General features: G+C 37.8%; 1 pseudogene; it reads left to right on the top strand.

The window, feature by feature from the left end:
• The first annotated feature begins 1,335 nt into the window (after nt 1-1,335).
• Nucleotides 1,336-2,304, top strand: LOC110303602 (annotated as a pseudogene).
• Nucleotides 2,305-6,291: the final 3,987 nt, after the last annotated feature.

Genomic DNA, 6,291 nt, shown 5'->3' with positions numbered 1-6,291 from the left:
AATAAGTTGTCATAAAGTGTTTATGTAAATATTCTAAGCAGTTAAAATTATACTGTTTTTTCATTTCTTTACATATATTCTTGATCATATAAATCAGAACTTCAACAGATAGTTTGTGTATTTATTTCTGTCACAAACATGGAAAATAACCCAAGAAGCTTTCAACATTCTTAATTAGGATATTGTACTAAAAAGAAAGACTATGGACAGAAACTTCTTTACTTAATGTACAATTGTTATAAAGAAACAATGATTTCCTATCTAATATAAATGTGATATTTTATCATAATAAGCTATATTAAACACTTTTTTAAAAAAGGACTTCTGAGCTGGGAAGATGCTGTAGGATGTAATGAGGTGGTCTCCAAGCCTGAAGACCTCGGTTTGATGTCTCAGACTCATTTTGCAGGATAGACTTGATTCCTAATGTTACCCTCTCACCTCTAAGGCATCACAGAATATGTATGCCCACATATGCAATTGTATACACGTGTATATATTGACAGATTAAATAAACAAGTAAATAAATAAATAAATAAATAAATAAAATCTGATTTAAAAGAATTTTGAACATCAATATGAACTAACCAGTACCTCCAGAGCTCCTTGGGACTAAAGCACCAATCAAAGAAAACACATAGTGGGACTTGTGGCTCTAGCTGCATATGTAGCAGAGAATGGCCTAGTTGGTCATCAATGGGAGGAGAGGATCTTAGTCCTGTGAAGGCTCTATGCCCCAGTATAGGGCAATGTCAGGACCAGGAATGGGAGTGGGTAGGTTAGGGAGCAGGGGAAGGGGGAAGGGGATAGGGGATATTCAGAGGGCAAACTAGGAAAGGGGATAACATTTGAAACATAAATAAAGAAAATATCTAATGTAAAATAAAAAATATATAAAAAAAGAACTTTGAAGTAATTCTAGTTATTGAGGTCTGTCTCCACAATAAAATGTTGTTTGTATATACTGTTTTCTAGATAATAAGTTATATATAGCTTAATGCCCTTCCCTCCATACCTGTGTGTGTGTGTTGACTCAAAATACATCTTATACAAGTTACATTAAATTTTATACAAATTAATTATATGTACTATAAGGAAATTGACTTAAATTAGAACATGGGGAAAATTAAATGTGAAAATGTAAATTAGTTTCCTTGTCAAATGTACTAAGAGATAGTAACATCATTTTAAAGGGGGAATCTCATATGGCTTACCTTTAAAACTATGAGTATCAAAAGGAAATTAAGATCAGCCATTTGGACTAAAGAAATTGGGAAACATAGGGCTAAAGTCGCTTTTTCCTCCTCTTTAAGCCGTACCTGAACATCTCACACCATGGTAGTTCCCGAGACCCGTCCCAACCACTCTATTTATATTAACAATCTCAATGAGAAGATCAAGAAAGATGAGCTCAAGAAATGGGAATGGGTGGGTAGGGAAGTGGGGGTGAGGGTATGGGGGACTTTTGGGATAGCATTGGAAATGTAATTGAGGAAAATACGTAATAAAAAATATTAAAAAAAAAAAAAAAAAAAAGAAGTCCCCGTATGCCATCTTCTCCCAGTTNGGCCAGATCCTGGATATCCTGGTGTCTCGGAGCCTGAAGATGAGGGGCCAGGCCTTCGTCATCTTCAAGGAGGTCAGCAGCACCACCAACACCCTGCATCCATGCAGGGCTCCCCTTTCTATGACAAGCCCATGCGTATCCAGTACGCAAAGATTGACTAGGACATCATTGCCAAGATGAAGGGCACCTTTGTGGAAAAAGATCGCAAATGAGAGAAGAGGAAGCCCAAGAGTCAGGAGACACCTCCTGCCTGAAAGGCTGTTCAGGGTGGGGCATCTGCCCCAGTGGTGGGTGCTGTCCAGCCTGTACTGGGCATGCCACCGATGACTCAGGCACCCTCCATCATGAACCACATGCCAGGACAGCCTCCCTACATGCCACCACCACCTGGCATCATCCCGCCACCAGGCCTTGCTCCTGGCCAGATACCCCCTGGGGCCATGCCCCCACAGCAGCTCATGCCTGGGCAGATGCCACCTGCGCAGCCTCTCTCCAAGAATCCACCCAATCACATCCTGTTCCTCACCAACCTGCCTGAGGAGACCAACAAGCTCATGTTCTCCATGCTTTTCAACCAGTTCCCAGGCTTCAAGGAGGTGCGTCTGGTCCCTAGGCGCCATGACATCGCCTTCCTGGAGTTTGACAATGAAGTGCAGACTGGGGCAGCACGAGATGCCCTGCAAGACTTTAAGATCACACAAAACAATACTATGAAGATCACTTTTGCCAAGAAGTAATGCCTTCCACTATGAAGTACCCCTGTGCCCATTTTGGGGATGCCCCTTCCCCCCTCCCTTGGCTCAGTCCCTAAAGGTTAGTCCCCCTTGGGGGCCTTCTCAGAGCTGTGTGTGAGTATGTGGTTGCCACACAGCACCGTACCCAGAGTCTGTCCCCAGACATTGCACCTGGCGCTGTTAGGTTGCAATTAAAGTGAGTTTTTGAGGTTTAGTTTTTCACCAAAATAAATAAATAGGAAATTAAATATGAATGTATTGTATTTATACTACATAGACAAGCTATTGCTTTAGGCCCAGTTATCTGTTCACAGCTGCTGTCTAGGTAGCAAATAACTATTTACAATTTGAAGATTGGTCTTGCTTTATGTTGGAAATTTGGACTAATAATAATACTTTGCTTAGTGCTCTGTGGTTCATAAAAAACAATGTTTGGAAACATACAGATAAAATAGGTAGATGAACTTGGACTGCAGTTAGGGTTGGAAGGTCACCTTTGAAAAAGACAATCAGTTCCAATTAAGACTCAAAGCTCTGTGCACTTCAATGAACTGTGTGGAAGGACACAGTGTCTTATTAAAAGATTAGTTTATATTATGGGCTGACAAGAATGGCTTGTAAAGTATGATTCATTCAATGTAACACCACATTAAAGATAATTTCTTCCCTGTCTGGTCTGCAATAATGAAAATAACCAAGAAACTATGTGCGGGACCTAACAGAGCCATAAACATAGACAAGTGGCTCACGTATGGCACCCTGTCTTTCTCATGCATAGCAAATGTGATTGCTTCCCTTCCCTGGGAACAGCAAAGGCCTTTTAATATCAACACTGTGCTTTTATTTCTAGGATGAGCAATATATTAAAACAAATAAACAAAGAAGCACAATAAAAGGATAAACTACTAAGTAATCTGTATTTTACCTGTTGATCTGTTTAGGACAGGAATAATACCATTGTGTCAAGGTACTGACTCATAGCCAAATATTTTTAAAATAGTGAGAGGCTTAGAAAAGTATTACAATAATCTAGGAATAATGTGAATAGTCTATGATTCTTGCTGTAAGTTAAAATATGATATAGGCAGATATATAATAGTATTTTACTCTAATTTATAATTATAATTTATAATTATGCCTTAGTTAGAATTTTTGTTGCTGTAAAAAGACACTATGACCAACACAACTCTTATAAAGGAAACATTTAGTTGGGACTGGCTTCCAGTTTCAGAGGTTCAGACCATTATCATCCTGGTGAAAGCATGGCAGTGTGCAGGCAGACATGGTCCTGGAAGAGCTGAGAGGTCTACATATTGATCTGAAGGCAGCCAGGACACTCTTCCACAGTCACACGGAGAAGGCTCTCTTCCACACTTGGTAGAGTTTGAGCACTAGAAAGCCTCAAAGCCTGCCTCTATGGTGAAATGCTTCCTCCAACAGGGCTACACCTATTCCAACAAGACCACACCTCCTAATAGTGCCACTTCCCATGGCTCAAGCATATTTAAACCACCTCAGTAGCTTATATTAGACTTCACACTAGAAAATTTATAGCACTCATGCCTAATATAAAATGTTTCCACAAGGCAATGTGTGTGTTTGTATACACTTATATACATATACATTTGTGTATATATATACATATATATATATCAATATATGCATATATATGAATATATAAGAATGATAACAAATTAAGTACTCATTATAGGTATTGTAAAGCATAAATATACCATAATTTCCAGGTTAATAATGAAATAAAATGGAGAATACTATTTTAAAGTGTTACCATTAAACAAAATATACTTTAAGTGAGACAGAGAAAACTGTCTATTTTTTTTACAACTCTATCCTAAATGCCTGATATCTACATACATTTGGCCATTTCTTTTTATGCAAAACGCAATATTCTGTTACTATACTCTCATTGTATCAATGAAAAAATATCCTAGTTATTTTGCAGACCCCACTATAGATGAAATGTTAGATAATTTTAGGTGTGACTGTTACTCAGTTAAGAGTCATGTAGACAGCTATCCATTACTTCTATCCAAGTATTCAGGGTAAGTCTTATGTCTCAACCAGTGGACTGAATAGGATCTGATCCCATGCAGTGTGAGAGAGAGAACAGCAACTGTGTAGATGAGGGCATACACAGAACAAAACGGAGGGACAACAGGAAGTTGTTTTCTCTTCTCTAAAGCTATATTGCTCATCTACTCCTGCTCTTGGACACCAAAACTTAAATATTTCTGTCTCCGTGTTCTGAGACTATACTAGCAGCTTCTCTGGTCCTCAGGGTTTTGCTCTTAGTCATATATTATCATGTTATCTTGTTCTTCACATTTAGACTTGAAGTCAGCAAATGACTGACTAAGGTGATCCACAGAAATTAATGTCTATAATGGTAGTGCTCAGCCTGCAAAACTGAGTTACTCAAGTCTATTTTCTTTCTTTATATTCTCTGTCTCTCTCTCTCTCTCTGTCTCTCTCTCTCTCTCTCTCTCTCTCTCACACACACACACACACACTTCCCATTTGTTATTTCTCTGAAAAACTGTTTCTTGAATACACTATTTCTATTATACACTATTCATGATCATTTTAATAATTATTTTTATATAGTCTTCCTTTATAGGTTCTGATTTTATAAAAGTGGTGTTTTCAACAATTTCCTGTTTGTAAGCAGCTATTGATTATAAGGACTGATACTTCTCATGAGAATAAAACATGCTATCATGTCAAATGCACATTAGAAAAAAATTAATCAGCAGCATAAAAAATAATTAGGAAAACAAGTTTGTCCTGAGTTCTTTATAAGGGGGCAATATTGCTTGTGTGTTTATGGTCATAAGCAAGGCTGACCTATCTTCATGAATTGTGTAGAGAGTGCACTCTGTTATAAATTGTTGCTTGTGTCTTGTTGGGGAATGTGCTTCTTGTCAGCTATTCTTTGGAAGACCTGAAGAATTTAAGGTCAGCCTGGCTACTTAATGGAACCTTGTGTGCAAAACCAAAACCAACCAACCACCCAAACAAATAAAAAAATTGTAGATACAATGAGTGGGAGGAGTACTTGCCTAGCTAGCACAAGACTCTGATTTTACTGCCCTTTGTCATAAATATAGTATATTATTATTATTATGAATAGTCTCCTGTGAATAATAAAATAGTTGTCTCTGAAGGCTGATTGACTGATTAGAACTTAACTAATGTAGAAATGTTTAAATGGTGCAGGTCTTCAAAGTCTACTTGACGTTTATCTTGGGCTAGTTTTAGTTCCCTAAAAGCCATTCCTTACATAGTTCTATATCATACTTAGCATAATATGACTAACAGATATTATCTGTTATAATCCATTGCAGTGTCTTAACAGAGCCCTGGGTTCTACCAATAAAAACACTAAGAATTCTGTCAAGTTGTATATAAGATCTCTAGCAGAGTTTTTCTTACTTTGTTATAGCATGTCTATCCAATGCCCCCACCAAAGGTTTTAAAATGTTCTGATCTATGACTTTTGTGTCCTATTACTATAAAAACTTTGTGAATCTGCCTCTAACTTTGGAACATGGAAATTGGGATAACTTAAATCTGTAATTCCAGTCCATTGTCAGTCATGTGTGGCTCTATAATAAACTCTTTCATATCCCTATTGATACGGGAAGGGTATTTTTAGGTCAACACAACCTACTTAGCAGTAGCAAACTACATTGATCTTGCTATTGTGACTCAGTGTGGTATTTTGAAAAAAAAAACAAAAAACAAAAACAAAAACCAAAAACAAACAAAGCCCAACATTGGTTCAAAACTTTGACTGCTTGGTCCCCAGTTAGTGGAATTGTTTAGGAAAGGTTAGGAAGTGTGTCATTGTTGAAGTTGGTGTGGCTTTGATAGGAAAGATTCGTCACTTGGGGGTGCTCTGAAGTTTCTAAAGCCCAAGCTAAACACAGTCTCTCCCTCTCCCTCTCCCTCTCCCTCTCCCTCTCCCTC

Source organism: Mus caroli, chromosome 1 (assembly GCF_900094665.2).
Source record: "Mus caroli chromosome 1, CAROLI_EIJ_v1.1, whole genome shotgun sequence".
NCBI classification, from domain to species: Eukaryota; Metazoa; Chordata; class Mammalia; order Rodentia; family Muridae; genus Mus; species Mus caroli.
This window is presented reverse-complemented; position numbering and strand designations above follow the sequence as displayed.